This window comes from Thunnus thynnus, chromosome 1, assembly GCF_963924715.1.
Source record: "Thunnus thynnus chromosome 1, fThuThy2.1, whole genome shotgun sequence".
In the NCBI taxonomy this organism is placed as follows: domain Eukaryota; kingdom Metazoa; phylum Chordata; class Actinopteri; order Scombriformes; family Scombridae; genus Thunnus; species Thunnus thynnus.
Window position 1 is genome coordinate 40208210 of NC_089517.1, and position 18385 is coordinate 40226594.

The 18385-nt window shown below is 43.1% G+C and overlaps 1 protein-coding gene and 1 pseudogene across 1 annotated transcript in view; one reads left to right on the forward strand and one right to left on the reverse strand.

Annotated features, from left to right (window-relative positions):
- Positions 1 to 18385, reverse strand: part of aldh1a3 (aldehyde dehydrogenase 1 family, member A3) — a 111898-nt gene that overhangs the window by 69398 nt on the left and 24115 nt on the right. The gene's annotated exons all lie outside the window — the stretch shown is intronic.
- Positions 488 to 1933, forward strand: LOC137188390 (uncharacterized; annotated as a pseudogene).

The window sequence follows — 18385 nt, forward strand, 5'->3', positions numbered from 1 at the left end:
TCACGACATAGTGATTAGGGCATGGCTTGAAGACAGAGAGGTTAGTCATAGAGAGAACGAACCAAAACTCAATTATTCGTCTCATCAAGACCTACAAATCATACGCTGACACCACTGACCTAAATCCAACAGGAAGTCTACAGTGTGCTCATCAAAGTATGACTTTGTGCCAATTTTAGACCTTGAATAAACACTATCTCCTCCTTGGGCTTTAATGGTATTGGCTTCAACCTTTAATACATGACTTATCACACTGTGCTGAACAAAAGTTATTAAAAACTTTGTAATAACTCGAACGGTTTAGATTTTGTAAGCCCCGAAAGTTGGAGTGCCACATTGCACCTTACACTGACGTGCTGACGTGCTACGGTAAGCGTATTGTATCAATTCCGGTTGCCGACTGTGTCTACTGATAGCGTTGTTGCTGCTCTCATCTCAGTTGATTTTCCTATATATATCACATTACTGTGGATTAATATCTGCTGTATATTTAAACTTTCGCTAGTTTTACACAAGCACTCTCAGTGCTTTTCTCTTAGCGACTTTTCTCGCTAATCGCACAAGTTGTTAGTCACTTTAGCTCTGCAGCTAGCACTAGCAGCTAACTTAAACTAAGCAGTTAGCGATGGTTTCTCTCTCTCCCTCTCGTTCTCCTGCTCTCTCTTGCTCGGTGTGTCAAATGTTTAGTTATTCCTCTGCCTCCTTTAGTGATAGTGGTAAGTGTAATAAGTGTAGTTTATTTGCAGCACTGGGGGCAAGGCTTAGTGAATTGGAAGCGCGGCTCCGCACCATGGAAAAACAATCAGCTGCTAATATAGTTAGGCAGCCCCTAGTATACGGTGCGGGCCGACCTAGTGTAGCTCCCACTCCCCCGGTAGCTCCCGAGCAGCCGGGAAGCCAGGGCGGCTGGGTGACTGTCTGAAGGAAGCATAGCCCTAAGCAGAAGCCCACGGTTCACCACCAACCAGTTCATGTTTCTAACAGGTTCTCCCCACTCAGCGACACACCCGCTGAGAAACAAACTCTGATTATTGGCAGCTCCATAGTCAGAAACGTGAAGTTAGCGACACCAGCAGCTATAGTTAAATGTTTTCTTGGGGCCAGAGCGGGCGACATTGAGTCAAATTTAAAACTGCTGGCTAAGAATAAACGTAAATATGGTACGATTGTCATCCATGTCGGCGGCAACAACTCCCGATTACGCCAATCGGAGATCACCAAAATTAATGTTGAGTCGGTGTGTACATTTGCAAAAACTATGTTGGACTCCGTAATTTTCTCTGGACCGCTGCCTAATCTCACCAGTGATGACATGTATAGCCACATGTCATAATTCAACCGCTGGTTGTCGAGGTGGTGTCCAGCAAACGATGTGGGCTTCATAGATAATTGGCAGACTTTCTGGGGAAGACCTGGTCTGATTAGGAGAGACGGCATACATCCCACTTTGGATGGAGCTGCTCTCATATCCAGAAATATGGCCAAGTTTATTAGTAAAACAAAACCATGACAACCCAGAGTTGAGACCAGGAGGCAGAGCTGCAGTCCTACACGCTTCTCTGCGCTTCCATTAGAGCAGTTACCCACCCAAAACCACAGAGACTGTGTCTGTCCCCCGACCACATAAATCAATTAAATCCAAAGTAAACAAAAGAAGAGTCATTCATGAAAATCTAGTAAAAATTAAAACCACTACTGCAATAGTACAACAAAATAAGATAATTAAATGTGGACTCTTGAACATTAGATCTCTTTCATCTAAAGCTGTTTTAGTAAACGATTTAATTTCAGATCATCATATTGATTTATTTTGTCTCACTGAAACTTGGCTGTGTCATGAAGAATATGTCAGCCTTAATGAATCCACTCCCCCCAGTCATATTAATACTCATATTCCTCGAGACACTGGCCGAGGAGGAGGAGTTGCAGCCATTTTCAACTCAAGCCTAATCATCAACCCTAGACCTAAATTTAATTATAACTCATTCGAAAGCCTTGTTCTTAGTCTCTCTCAGCCAACCTGGAAAACTTTACAGCCAGTTCTATTTGTTATAGTGTATCGTCCTCCTGGCCCGTACTCTGAATTCCTATCTGAATTCTCAGAGTTTTTGTCGTATTTAGTCCTTAGTACAGATAAAGTAATTATAGTAGGTGATTTTAATATTCATGTGGACGTTGATAATGACAGTCTCAGCACTGCATTTATCTCATTATTAGACTCAATTGGCTTCTCTCAGTGTGTAAATAATCCCACTCACCGCCTTAACCACACCCTAGACCTTATGGGATTGAAATTGAACATTTAATAATTTTTCCACAAAATCCTATTTTATCAGATCATTTTTTAATAACTTTTGAATTCCTATTACTGGATTATACACCATGTCCTCACTAGATGTCTCTCTGATAGTGTTGTAGATAAATTTAAGGAAGCAATTCCATCAGTACTGATATCACTGCCATGTCTCAATACTACAGAGGACTCTTATGTTAACTTTAGTCCCTCCCAAATTGATAATCTTATTGATAGTGCTGCAGGCTCACTAAGACAAACACTCGACTCCATCGCCCCCTTAAAAAAGAAGATAATAAAACATAAGAGGTTAGCTCCATGGTATAACTCCCAAACCCGCAAATTAAAGCAAACATCGCGAAAATTGGAAAGGATTTGGCGTTCCACCAAAGTAGAAGAATCTCGCTTAGTCTGGCAAGATAGTCTTAAAACATATAGGAAGGCCCTCTGTAATGCCAGAGCCGCCTATTACTCAGCATTTATAGAAGAGAATAAAAACTGCCCTAGGTTCCTTTTCAGCACTTTGGCCAGGCTGACAAAGAGTCATAACTCTACTGATCCATGTATTCCTATAGCTCTCAGTAGTAACGACTTTATGAGCTTCTTTAATGATAAAATTCTAACTATTAGAGACAAAATTAACCACCTCCTGCCCTCAACAGGCACCATTCTCTCCCCAAACACAGGAACCTTGGTAACGACAGTAAATCCTGACATATATTTGGACTGTTTTTCTCCAGTAGACTTGTCTGAACTAACTTCAATGATTTGTTCAGCTAAACCATCAACCTGTCTCTTAGATCCCATCCCAACTAGGTTGCTTAAGGAAGCCTTACCCTTAGTGAGCACCTCTTTACTAGCACAGTCCTTTAAAGTAGCTGTAATTAAACCTCTTCTTAAGAAGCCTACTCTTGATTCAGGTGTTTTAGCCAATTATAGACCTATATCTAACCTCCATTTCTATCCAAGATCCTTGAGAAAGCAGTCTCTAATCAGTTATGTGACTTTCTACATAACAATAGTTTATTTGAGGATTTTCAGTCAGGATTTAGAGCGCATCATAGCACAGAGACAGCACTGGTGAAAGTCACAAATGACCTCCTAACTGCATCGGACAAAGGATTTGTCTCTATACTTGTCCTGTTAGATCTTAGTGCTGCATTCGACACAATTGACCATCAAATCCTTTTGCAGAGACTGGAACATTTAATTGGCATTAAGGGAACTGCATTAAGCTGGTTTAAGTCCTATTTATCAGACCGATTTCAGTTTGTACATATTAATGATGAATCCTCCGTGAAGGCAAAAGTTAGACACGGAGTTCCACAAGGTTCTGTACTTGGACCAATTCTATTCACCTTATATATGCTTCCTTTAGGTGATATTATTAGGAAACACTCCCTAAATTTTCATTGTTACGCAGATGACACCCAATTATATTTATCAGTGAAGCCAGATGAACCCAATCAGTTAAACAAACTCCAAACATGCCTTAACGACATAAAGACCTGGATGACCTGCAATTTTCTACTACTAAATTCAGATAAAACTGAAGTTATTGTGCTTGGCCCTAAACACCTTAGAAACACATTATCTAATGATATAGCTACTCTGGATGGCATTACCCTGGCCTCCAGCACCACCGTAAGGAATCTGGGAGTTATCTTTGATCAGGATATGTCCTTTAACTCCCACATAAATCAAATCTCAAGGACTGCCTTTTTTCACTTACGTAATATCACAAAAATCAGGCACATCCTGTCCCTAAAAGATGCAGAAAAACTAGTTCACGCATTTGTTACTTCTAGGCTGGATTATTGCAATTCCTTATTATCAGGCTGCCCTAACAAGTCTCTAAAGACTCTCCAGCTGGTCCAGAATGCAGCTGCACGTGTATTGACTAAAACTAGAAAAAGAGACCACATTTCTCCCATTTTAGCTTCACTACATTGGCTTCCTGTAAAATCTAGAATAGAATTTAAAATCCTTCTCCTAACTTACAAAGCCCTTAATGGTCAGGCACCATCATATCTTGAAGAGCTCATAATACCGTATTATCCCACTAGAACACTGCGCTCCCAGTATGCAGGCTTACTGGTGGTCCCTACAGTCTTTAAAAGTAGAATGGGAGGCAGAGCCTTCAGCTATCAGGCTCCTCTTCTATGGAACCATCTACCGGATTCAGTCCGGGGTGCAGACACCCTCTCTATGTTTAAGAGTAGGCTTAAAACTTTCCTTTTTGATAAAGCTTATAGTTAGGGCCGACCAGGCTCACCTTGGATCAGCCCTTAGTTATGCTGCTATAGGCCTAGACTGCTGGGGGACTTCCCATGATGCACTGAGCTCCTCTCTCCTCCTCCTCCTCTCCATCTGTATGCATTCATGTAACATCAATGCATGTCACTAACTTTGCTTCTTCCTCGGAGTTTTTTGTGCTTTCTCATCTCACAGGAAAACCTGAGTCCCGGGCCGAACCTTTGCGGTCCTTCACAGTCCTGATGGCATCCTTCCCTGTCTATTGATGCTTATACTTGTTGTGATTGTTGCTCTCCTGTCCCCCCTCCCCCTTTCCCTCTCTCTTTCTCTCTCTCAACCCAACCGGTCAAAGCAGATGGCCGCCCACCAAGAGCCGGGGTCTGCTTAAGGTTTCTACCCGTTAAAGGGGAGTTTTTCCTTACCGCTGTCGCCGAGTGCTCATGGGGGAAATGTTGAATTGTTGGGTCTCTGTATATTAAAGAGTACGGTCTTGACCTGCTCTATGTGAAAAGTGCCTTGAGATGACTTCTGTTGTGATATGGCGCTATATAAATAAAAATTGATTGATTGATTGATTGATTGATTGAATGTCAACCGATGGGGAGGCAATCTCTGGGCATGGACTTTGTGCCAAACTGGGGCGTCTGACGTCTAAACTTTAATTCCGACCACTTTCAAACCTGTATCAATGGATTCGCAACGAAAATTCCTACAAAAAAATGTGATTTTTATGTAGGATTTGGCCAAAGTCATGGGATTTATGAGGATATTTCACAAGAAGAGTGACATTCTTCTCTCCAAGTGAGAGGGAGAGAGAGAGAATGGGAGGGGGCGATGGGTAAAGTAAGACCTGTCAACCCAGGTCTGAAAACATCTACATGCCGGTGACAGAAGCCCTTGGACTGCGCCACACTCCAGTTACTTAGTGTTTCTACACATCTGACAGCAGTGTTAAATCCTTACTTTTTTTTGAAGGAGTACTTGCTCCTAAATGACAAAAATTAGGAGCACACATATGACTTTAGGAGCACACTGAAAAATGTTCAAGTAACAGTTTCTTAAAGAAAACAATTCATTACATACATATTTACAATTTATCACATACATATTTAAACTCTCTCTCTCTCTGTGTATGTGTGTAAATCATAATTTATGTTGTTTTTAGGGGTGCTCGATTATGGCAAAAATCATAATCACAATTATCATGTTCAATATTGGATCACGATTATTTAACACAATTACTTTTTGACTGTCATTTTTGCCAACTGCCGATGTTCATATATGCACATATTTTTTCCCACTTGGCTGAGGAGACTATTACACATGCAATCATATATTGTACTTGTCCTGTCCTCTTTACACGCCTTGCATAAATAAAAGGCATAAAAGGCGGATAAGTCCACCCCCAATTACCACACAGACAGCGATGAATCCAGTTGATGCTCTTTAATGTGGCAACTGGCAGTAGAGTAAAACTGACAAAGAAAAAAACATACAATCAACAAAGAGTCAAAAATCTTGTTATAAGAAAAATAAAATCAGTTGTCTAAATCAGAAATAATAACATATTAAACCTTAAAAATAACTCCTGAATGTGCTAAAAGATATGCTACAGGAAGCATGTTACGGCTGTAATTTATATCATGTACATTTCCTCAATTAAAGCTCGCCAGAACATGTGGCTGACATGAACACATTATCCAGATTTCCAAACTTCACACATACCATACAAAATATATACAAACTGTGACAATACACTTATATATAAACAAATGATAAACACCAACTTTGTTATAACATACCAACTATGCTTTCAAAGCTCAAAATGTCCAGATGGAGCATGTGCTTTTCCTGGGTCTAACATGGAGTACTGCCCCTGCTGCATATTGATGATGTCATAGAGATACACCTCATGTGCTGCAAACTAGTCCCATAAAACTCACCAGCAGATGGTGCTAAACAAAATACAAACTGCTGACAAATTACCAAACTAATAAGGCAGAACACTCCCCGCCTGGTATCCCCAGATACCACAAATGTTTTCAAAGTTCACCTCTGGGGAGAAAGTCACACTCTCCTAGCTGTCAGGGGAGAGTAGCAGGATTACTTCAGTCACAGGTCTGAGGAACAGCTTTGTTCCATTCCATGCATTGATCCTAACCTCAACCTTACGGACTCTTCTGTCTTTGCTGGGAAATACTTGAGTTATCAATCCTAAAGGCCAGTCATTTCTATTTACTTGGTTATCTCTCATGAGCACCTTGGATCCAGGTACAATGTTTGACCTACTGAATGTCCATTTCTTTCGTGACTGCAGGGTACACAAGTACTGTTTACGCCACCTGTCCCAGAAGGTATTAGCAAGGCTTTGCACTTGCTGCCACTGTCTCTTGTACAGGTCTTTGCTGTCAAACTCACCTGGAATAATGGGATGAGAGCCACACTTCTGTGTCAGCAGTGTGGCAGGAGTGAGAATAAATGGATCACTGGCATCTGTGGACAGAGGCACCAGAGGTCTGTTGTTCACAATGGCCATCACTTCAGCCATAAAAGTGGTGAGCACCTCATGAGTGAGCCTGGAAGGCCTTGACTGGAGAAGCATCGAGTCAAGGATTTTGCGGGTGATGCCAATCATCCTCTCCCATGCTCCTCCCATATGAGAGGGATGAGGTGGGTTGAATGTCCAGGTGCAGCCCTTTGCTGCAAGGTATCTCTTCATCGCATCTTCGTCCACATTTGAAAAGATCCCTATGTCCTTGCATGCTCCAATGAAATTTGTTCCCCGGTCAGAACGGATGTGTTTGACTGGCCCACGGATTACGAGGAACCGTCTCAGAGCATTTATAAAACTTGAGCTATCCATGGACTCTATGACCTCAAGATGGATAGCTCTGATGCTAAAACAGGCAAATAAGACGGCCCATCTCTTACTCTCAGCATGGCCACCCCTTGTACGACGTGCTGAGATGGTCCAGGGTCCAAATACATCAACACCAACATGTGTGAAAGGTGGTTCCATGCTGAGCATATCAGGAGGTGAGTCAGCCATTTTCTGGACCTCACAAGTCCCCGAAGCTTACAGCAAGTGATGCACTTGAAGATGAAACTGCTTACACACCTTTTGGCACCCACAATCCAGTAACCAGCTGAGCGAAGAGCACCCTCGGTAAAATGGCGTCCTTGATGTTGTGACTCAACATGGTAATGTTGCACAAGAAGGGATGCAACATGATTCCGTCCAGGAATGATTAGAGGCTTTTTCTCTTCATATCCCAACTTAGATTCCTGTATGCGTCCTCCAACTCTCAGTAGGCCATCCCCATCAATAAATAGTTCTAACTTCCACAGAGAACTGTCCTTGGGGATATCTCTTTGGCTCCTGATGCACTGTATTTCTTCAGCATACGTTTCCTGCTGCACAGACCGAATGATGACATTTCTGCTCTGAGTAAGTTCCCCTACCATATACGGTGTCTCGCAATGATGCCATCCCTTACAGCTTTTCGCTGGATCTTTTTAAGTCTTCTTGAAGAGGCATGCAATATGTGACAAGATGACTTTCAAGGGTGGTGGCAAGCACTGTCACTTGTGGGCGAATGTCTTTATCCTGTTCTGGGTCCAGGAGTTCAAAGATAGATTTTTTGTGAAGAACTTTCTCCGGCTGAGATAAGAACACAGGCCCAGTAAACCAGGTGGTGTCTTTCAGATGGGCTGCAGAGATGAACCTTGTGGCATGGTCTGCAAAGTTGTGTTCAGTGGACACATAACGCCATTGTTGTGGCTGTGTTCCTCTCCTGATTCTTTGGATCCAATTGTTGACATAAACGTAGAATCTCCGCTTCTCATTGTAAATGTAGCCTAAAACTACTTTGCTGTCGTATAGAAGGTGACAGTGTCAAACTTGATGTCAGTCTCAGACATTATAATCTCTGCCATGTCCACAGCCATCACTGCAGTGCACAACTCTAACCGAAGTATGGTTTGTTCTGGACGTGGAGCCAATCTTGCCTTGCCTAATAGAAAGCCCGTGTGGCAGTTCCCCTCTGCATCTAAGATTTTTGAATAGGCAACTGCAGCTATTGCCTGTTCCGAAGCATCTGAAAAGACAGAGTTCTTTGTGCTGGGCCTCTGTAGGAGACACACCTGTATATGGCCTTGGCATCTTGAGGTGCTGAAGCTCTTTCAAGGATTCTCTCCACTTTTCCCACTGTTTCTCTTTGTTTGGTGGTAACGGAGCATCCCAATCACTTGTTTCCATTGAGAGTTCTCTCAGTAAGGCCTTGCCTTGTATGGTGACAGGTGCTACGAATCCTAATGGATCGTACAAGCTGTTCACTGTTGATAACACTCCCCGGCGAGTAAAGGGTTTCCTTTCTTCCGCCACCTAGAACAGGAACGTGTCTGTCTTCAAGTCCCAGCAGAGTCCAAGACTACGCTGAATGGGTAGTGAGTCAATGCCAAGATCCAGATCTTTAAGGTCGTTGGCGCGGTCCTCAATGGGAAAAGCCTCCATAACATCTCTGCTGTTTGAGGCTATTTTATGTAGTCTCAGGTAGGAACATGCCAGCATGTTCCATGTTCTTTTGAGCAAGTCGATAGCAGCCTCCGGAGTGGGTAGGGACTCTAGCCCATCAATCAACATAAAAGTCACTATCAACGAACTGCCTTGTGTCATCACCAAACTCTTTTTCCCCTGCCTCAGCAGCCCGTCTGAGACAGTGCATGGCGACAGCTGGTGATGGATTATTTTCGAAGACATGCACTTTCATGCAATATTTTGTGATGTCATTTTCCAGGTTGTTGTCTTCGTACTAAGGAAATCTCAAATAATTTCTGTCTTCTGGCTTGACAACAAAACAGTGGAACATCTGTTGTATGTCTGCTGTGATGGCAATGGAGTCTTTGCGGAAGCGGATAAGTACCCCAAGAAGACTATTGTTGAGGTCTGGGCCAGTCAGGAGGATCTGATTCAATGAGACTCCCTTGTGTTGAGCACTTGAATCAAAGACCACCCGAATCTGGCTTGGTTTCCTTGGGTGATACACTCCAACGGAGGGGAGGTACCAACATTCTTCATTTTCCCCAAAGGGAGGCACTACCTCTGCATGACCACCGTGAAATATCTTCTCCATGAATGAGATGAAATGCTCCTTCATCTCAGGTTTCTTGTTAAAGGAGCGGCGTAGTGAAAACAGACGGTCTGCTGCTAGCGACCTGTTATTTGGAAGACGAGGTCGTGGCTCTCTGAATGGAAAAGGAGCGACCCAACTGTTGTCCTCATTTTTATAGACTCCCTTCTCCATGGTCTTTAGAAAGAGCATATCCTCAACTGAAGGGCCCATCTTATCATCATTCTTTGTCTGTTGAAAGACGCTACATCCCAGGTGCTCTCCATAGTCCTCACAGTTCGGACCATCCACATAGGCAGATAGAGGAAGACCTGGGGCCTTGCTGCTGTACCACTTTTCCTTCACGACATAGTGATTAGGGCATGGCTTGAAAACAGAGAGGGTAGTCATAGAGAGAACGAACTAAAACTCAATTATTCGTCTCATCAAGACCTACAAATCACACGCTGACACCCCTGACCTAAATCCAATAGGAAGTCTACAGTGTGCTCGTCAAAGTATGACTTCGTGCCAATTTTGGACCTTGAATAAACACTATCTCCTCCTTGGGCTTTAATGGTATTGGCTTCAACCTTTAATACATGACTTATCACACTGTGCTGAACAAAAGTTATTAAAAACTTTGTAATAACTCGAAGGGTTTCGATTTTGTAAGCCCCGAAAGTTGGAGTGCCACATTGTACTTTACAATGTCAACCGATGGGGAGGCAATCTCTGGGCATGGACTTTGTGCCAAACTGGCGCGTCTGACGTCTAAACTTTAAGTCCGACCACTTTCAAATCTGTATCAATGGATTCGCGACGAAAATTCCTACAAAAAAATATGATTTTTATGTAGGATTTGGCCAAAGTCATGGGATTTATGAGGATATTTCACAAGAAGAGTGACATTCTTCTCTCCAAGTGAGAGGGAGAGAGAGAGAATGGGAGGGGGCGATGGGTAAAGTAAGACCTGTCAACCCAGGTCTGAAAACATCTACATGCCGGTGACAGAAGCCCTTGGACTGCGCCACACTCCAGTTACTTGTGTTTCTACACATCTGACAGCAGTGTTAAATCCTTACTTTTTTTTGAAGGAGTACGTGCTCCTAAATGACAAAAATTAGGAGCACACATATAACTTTAGGAGCACACTGAAAAATGTTCAAGTAACAGTTTCTTAAAGAAAACAATTCATTACATACATATTTACAATTTATCACATACATATTTAAACTCTCTCTCTCTCTGTGTATGTGTGTAAATCATAATTTATGTTGTTTTTAGGGGTGCTCGATTATGGCAAAAATCATAATCACAATTATCATGTTCAATATTGGATCACGATTATTTAACACGATTTCTTTTTGACTGTCATTTTTGCCAACTGCCGATGTTCATATATGCACATATTTTTTCCCACTTGGCTGAGGAGACTATTATATACGCAATCATTTATTGTACTTGTCCTGTCCTCTTTACACGCCTTGCGTAAATAAAAGGCATAAAAGGCAGATAAGTCCACCCCCAATTACCACACAGACAGCGATGAATCCAGTTGATGCTCTTTAATGTGGCAACTGGCAGTAGAGTAAAACTGACAAAGAAAAAACATACAATCAACAAAGAGTCAAAAATCTTGTTATAAGAAAAATAAAATCAGTTGTCTAAATCAGAAATAATAACATATTAAACCTTAAAAATAACTCCTGAATGTGCTAAAAGATATGCTACAGGAAGCATGTTACGGCTGTAATGTATATCATGTACATTTCCTCAATTAAAGCTCGCCAGAACATGTGGCTGACATGAACACATTATCCAGATTTCCAAACTTCACACATACCATACAAAATATATACAAATTGTGACAATACACTCATATATAAACAAATGATGAACCCAAACTCTGTTATAACATACCGACGATGCTTTCAAAGCTCAAGATGTCCAGATGGAGCATGTGCTTTTCCTGGGTCTAACATGGAGTACTGCCCCTGCTGCATATTGATGATGTCATAGAGATACACCTCATGTGCTGCAAACTACTCCCATAAAACTCACCAGCAGATGGTGCTAAACAAAATACAAACTGCTGACAAATTACCAAACTAATAAGGCAGAGCACTCCCCGCCTGGTATCCCCAGATACCACAAATGTTTTCAAAGTTCACCTCTGGGGAGAAAGTCACACTCTCCTAGCTGTCAGGGGAGAGTAGCAGGATTACTTCAGTCACAGGTCTGAGGAACAGCTTTGTTCCATTCCGTGCATTGATCCTAACCTCAACCTTACGGACTCTTCCGTCTTTGCTGGGAAATACTTGAGTTATCAATCCTAAAGGTCAGTCATTTCTTTTTACTTGGTTATCTCTCATGAGCACCACGGATCCAAGTACAATGTTTGGCCTACTGAATGTCCATTTCTTTCGTGACTGCAGGGTACACAAATACTGTTTACGCCATCTGTCCCAGAAGGTATTAGCAAGGCTTTGCACTTGCTGCCACTGTCTCTTGTACAGGTCTTTGCTGTCAAACTCACCTGGAATAATGGGATGAGAGCCACACTGCTGTGTCAGCAGTGTGGCAGGAGTGAGAATAAATGGATCACTGGCATCTGTGGACAGAGGCACCAGAGGTCTGTTGTTCATGATGGCCATCACTTCAGCCATAAAAGTGGTGAGCACCTCATGAGTGAGCCTGGAAGGCCTTGACTGGAGAAGCATCGAGTCAAGGATTTTGCGGGTGATGCCAATCATCCTCTCCCATGCTCCTCCCATATGAGAGGGATGAGGTGGGTTGAATGTCCAGGTGCAGCCCTTTGCTGCAAGGTATCTCTTCATCGCATCTTCGTCCACATTTGAAGAGATCCCTATGTCCTTGCATGCTCCAATGAAATTTGTTCCCCAGTCAGAACGGATGTGTTTGACTGGCCCACGGATTATGAGGAACCGTCTCAGAGCATTTATAAAACTTGAGCTGTCCATGGACTCTATGACCTCAAGATGGATAGCTCTGATGCTAAAACAGGCAGGCCCATCTCTTACTCTCAGCATGGCCACCCCTTGTACGACGTGCTGAGATGGTCCAGGGTCCAAATACATCAACACCAACATGTGTGAAAGGTGGTTCCATGCTGAGCCTATCAGGAGGTAAGTCAGCCATTTTCTAGACCTCACAAGTCCCCGAAGCTTACAGCAAGTGATGCACTCGAAGATGAAACTGCTTACACACCTTTTGGCACCCACAATCCAGTAACCAGCTGAGCGAAGAGCACCCTCGGTAAAATGGCGTCCTTGATGTTGTGACTCAACATGGTAATGTTGCACAAGAAGGGATGCAACATGATTCCGTCCAGGAATGATTAGAGGCTTTTTCTCCTCATATCCCAACTTAGATTCCTGTATGCGTCCTCCAACTCTCAGTAGGCCATCCCCATCAATAAATGGTTCTAACTTCCACAGAGAACTGTCCTTGGGGATATCTCTTTGGCTCCTGATGCACTGTATTTCTTCAGCATACGTTTCCTGCTGCACAGACCGAATGATGACATTTCTGCTCTGAGTAAGTTCCTCTACCATATACGGTGTCTCGCAATGATGCCATCCCTTACAGCTTTTCGCTGGATCTTTTTAAGTCTTCTTGAAGAGGCATGCAATATGTGACAAGATGACTTTCAAGGGTGGTGGCAAGCACTGTCACTTGTGGGCGAATGTCCTTATCCTGTTCTGGGTCCAGGAGTTCAAAGATAGATTTTTTGTGAAGAACTTTCTCCAGCTGAGATAAGAACACAGGCCCAGTAAACCAGGTGGTGTCTTTCAGATGGGCTGCAGAGATGAACCTTGTGGCATGGTCTGCAAAGTTGTGTTCAGTGGACACATAACGCCATTGTTGTGGCTGTGTTCCTCTCCTGATTCTTTGGATCCAATTGTTGACATAAACGTAGAATCTCCGCTTCTCATTGTAAATGTAGCCTAAAACTACTTTGCTGTCGTATAGAAGGTGACAGTGTCAAACTTGATGTCAGTCTCAGAGGTTAAAATCTCTGCCATGTCCACAGCCATCACTGCAGCGCACAACTCTAACCGAAGTATGGTTTGTTCTGGACGTGGAGCCAATCTTGCCCTGCCTAATACAAAGCCCGTGTGGCAGTTCCCCTCTGCATCTGAGATTTTTGAATAGGCAACTGCAGCTATTGCCTTTTCCGAAGCGTCTGAAAAGACAGAGTTCTTTGTGCTGGGCCTCTGTAGGAGACACACCTGTATATGGCCTTGGCATCTTGAGGTGCTGAAGCTCTTTCAAGGATTATCTCCACTTTTCCCACTGTTTCTCTTTGTTTGGTGGTAACGGAGCATCCCAATCACTTGTTTCCATTGAGAGTTCTCTCAGTAAGGCCTTGCCTTGTATGGTGACAGGTGCTACGAATCCTAATGGATCGTACAAGCTGTTCACTGTTGATAACACTCCCCGGCGAGTAAAGGGTTTCCTTTCTTCCGCCACCTAGAACAGGAACGTGTCTGTCTTCAAGTCCCAGCAGAGTCCAAGACTACGCTGAATGGGTAGTGAGTCAATGCCAAGATCCAGATCTTTAAGGTCGTTGGCGCGGTCCTCAATGGGAAAAGCCTCCATAACATCTCTGCTGTTTGAGGCTATTTTATATAGTCTCAGGTAGGAACATGCCAGCATGTTCCATGTTCTTTTGAGCAAGTCGATAGCAGCCTCCGGAGTGGGTAGGGACTCTAGCCCATCATCAACATAAAAGTCTCTATCAATGAACTGCCTTGTGTCATCACCAAACTCTTTTTCCCCTGCCTCAGCAGCCCGTCTGAGACAGTGGATGGCGACAGCTGGTGATGGATTATTTTCGAAGACGTGCACTTTCATGCAATATTCTGTGATGTCATTTTCCAGGTTGTTGTCTTCGTACCAAGGAAATCTCAAATAATTTCTGTCTTCTGGCTTGACAACAAAACAGTGGAACATCTGTTGTATGTCCACTGTGATGGCAATGGAGTCTTTGCGGAAGCGGATAAGTACCCCAAGAAGACTATTGTTGAGGTCTGGGCCAGTCAGGAGGATCTGATTCAATGAGACTCCCTTGTGTTGAGCACTTGAATCAAAGACCACCCGAATCTGGCTTGGTTTCCTTGGGTGATACACTCCAACGGAGGGGAGGTACCAACATTCTTCATTTTCCCCAAGGGGAGGCACTACGTCTGCATGACCACCGTGAAATATCTTCTCCATGAATGAGATGAAATGTTCCTTCATCTCAGGTTTCTTGTTAAAGGAGCGGCGTAGTGAAAAGAGACGGTCTGCTGCTAGCGACCTGTTATTTGGAAGACAAGGTCGTGGCTCTCTGAATGGAAGAGGAGCGACCCAACTGTTGTCCTCGTCTTTATATACTCCCTACTCCATGGTCTTTAGAAAGACCATATCCTCAACTGAAGGGCCTATCTTATCATCATTCTTTGTCTGTTGAAAGACACTACATCCCAGGTGCTCTCCATGGTCCTCACAGGTGGGACCATCCACATAGGCAGGTAGAGGAAGACCTGGGGCCTTGCTGCTGTACCACTTTTCCTTCATGACATAGTGATTAGGGCATGGTTTGAAGACAGAGAGGGATGTCATAGAGAGAACAAACCAGAACTCAATTATTCGTCTCATCAAGACCTACAAATCACACGCTGACACCCCCGACCTAAATCCGATAGGAAGTCTGCAGTGTGCTCATCAAAGTATGACTTCGTGCCAATTTTGGACCTTGAATAAACACTATCTCCTCCTAGGGCGTTAATGGTATTGGCTTCAAACTTTAATACATGACTTATCACACTGTGCTGAACAAAAGTTATTAAAAACTTTGTAATAACTCGAACAGTTTAGATCTAGTAAGCCCTGAAAGTTGTAGTGCGACATCACACCTTATAATGTAAACCAATGGGGAGGCAATCTCTGGACATGGACTTTGTGCCAAACTGGGGCGTCTGATGTCTAAACTATAAGTCCGACCACTTTCAAACCTGTATCAATGGATTCACGATGAAAATTCCTACAAAAAATGTGATTTTTATGTAGGATTTGGCCAAAGTCATGGGATTTATGAGGATATTTCACAAGAAGCGTGACATTCTTCTCTCCAAGTGAGAGGGAGAGAGAGAGAATGGGAGGGGGCGATGGGTAAAGTAAGACCTGTCAACCCAGGTCTGAAAACATCTACATGCCGGTGACAGAAGCCCTTGGACTGCGCCACACTCCAGTTACTTAGTGTTTCTAGACATCTGACAGCAGTGTTTAATCCTTACTTTTTTTTCAAGGAGTATATGTGCTCCTAAATGAAAAGAATTAGGAGCACACATATAACTTTAGGAGCACACTGAAAAATGTTCAAGTAACAGTTTCTTAAAGAAGACAATTCATTACATACATATTTACAATTTATCACATACATATTTAAACTCTTTGTGTGTGTGTGTGTGTGTGTGTGTGTGTGTGTGTGTGTGTAAATCACAATTCATGTTGTTTTTAGGGGTGCTCAATTATGGCAAAAATCATAATCACAATTATCATGTTCAATATTGGATCACGATTATTTAACACGATTTCTTTTTGACTGTCATTTTTGCCAATTGCCAATGTTCATATATGCACATATTTTTTCCCACTTGGCTGAGGAGACTGTTACACATGCAATCATATATTGTACTTGTCCTGTCCTCTTTACACGCCTTGCGTAAATAAAAGGCATAAAAGGCAGATAAGTCCACCCCCAATTACCACACAGACAGCGATGAATCCAGTTGATGCTCTTTAATGTGGCAACTGGCAGTAGAGTAAAACTGACAAAGAAAAAACATACAATCAACAAAGAGTCAAAAATCTTGTTATAAGAAAAATAAAATCAGTTGTCTAAATCAGAAATAATAACATATTAAACCTTAAAAATAACTCCTGAATGTGCTAAAAGATATGCTACAGGAAGCATGTTACGGCTGTAATGTATATCATGTACATTTCCTCAATTAAAGCTCGCCAGAACATGTGGCTGACATGAACACATTATCCAGATTTCCAAACTTCACACATACCATACAAAATATATACAAATTGTGACAATACACTCATATATAAACAAATGATGAACCCAAACTCTTATAACATACCGACGATGCTTTCAAAGCTCAAGATGTCCAGATGGAGCATGTGCTTTTCCTGGGTCTAACATGGAGTACTGCCCCTGCTGCATATTGATGATGTCATAGAGATACACCTCATGTGCTGCAAACTACTCCCATAAAACTCACCAGCAGATGGTGCTAAACAAAATACAAACTGCTGACAAATTACCAAACTAATAAGGCAGAGCACTCCCCGCCTGGTATCCCCAGATACCACAAATGTTTTCAAAGTTCACCTCTGGGGAGAAAGTCACACTCTCCTAGCTGTCAGGGGAGAGTAGCAGGATTACTTCAGTCACAGGTCTGAGGAACAGCTTTGTTCCATTCCGTGCATTGATCCTAACCTCAACCTTACGGACTCTTCCGTCTTTGCTGGGAAATACTTGAGTTATCAATCCTAAAGGTCAGTCATTTCTTTTTACTTGGTTATCTCTCATGAGCACCACGGATCCAAGTACAATGTTTGGCCTACTGAATGTCCATTTCTTTCGTGACTGCAGGGTACACAAATACTGTTTACGCCATCTGTCCCAGAAGGTATTAGCAAGGCTTTGCACTTGCTGCCACTGTCTCTTGTACAGGTCTTTGCTGTCAAACTCACCTGGAATAATGGGATGAGAGCCACACTGCTGTGTCAGCAGTGTGGCAGGAGTGAGAATAAATGGATCACTGGCATCTGTGGACAGAGGCACCAGAGGTCTGTTGTTCATGATGGCCATCACTTCAGCCATAAAAGTGGTGAGCACCTCATGAGTGAGCCTGGAAGGCCTTGACTGGAGAAGCATCGAGTCAAGGATTTTGCGGGTGATGCCAATCATCCTCTCCCATGCTCCTCCCATATGAGAGGGATGAGGTGGGTTGAATGTCCAGGTGCAGCCCTTTGCTGCAAGGTATCTCTTCATCGCATCTTCGTCCACATTTGAAGAGATCCCTATGTCCTTGCATGCTCCAATGAAATTTGTTCCCCAGTCAGAACGGATGTGTTTGACTGGCCCACGGATTATGAGGAACCGTCTCAGAGCATTTATAAAACTTGAGCTGTCCATGGACTCTATGACCTCAAGATGGATAGCTCTGATGCTAAAACAGGCAGGCCCATCTCTTACTCTCAGCATGGCCACCCCTTGTACGACGTGCTGAGATGGTCCAGGGTCCAAATACATCAACACCAACATGTGTGAAAGGTGGTTCCATGCTGAGCCTATCAGGAGGTAAGTCAGCCATTTTCTAGACCTCACAAGTCCCCGAAGCTTACAGCAAGTGATGCACTCGAAGATGAAACTGCTTACACACCTTTTGGCACCCACAATCCAGTAACCAGCTGAGCGAAGAGCACCCTCGGTAAAATGGCGTCCTTGATGTTGTGACTCAACATGGTAATGTTGCACAAGAAGGGATGCAACATGATTCCGTCCAGGAATGATTAGAGGCTTTTTCTCCTCATATCCCAACTTAGATTCCTGTATGCGTCCTCCAACTCTCAGTAGGCCATCCCCATCAATAAATGGTTCTAACTTCCACAGAGAACTGTCCTTGGGGATATCTCTTTG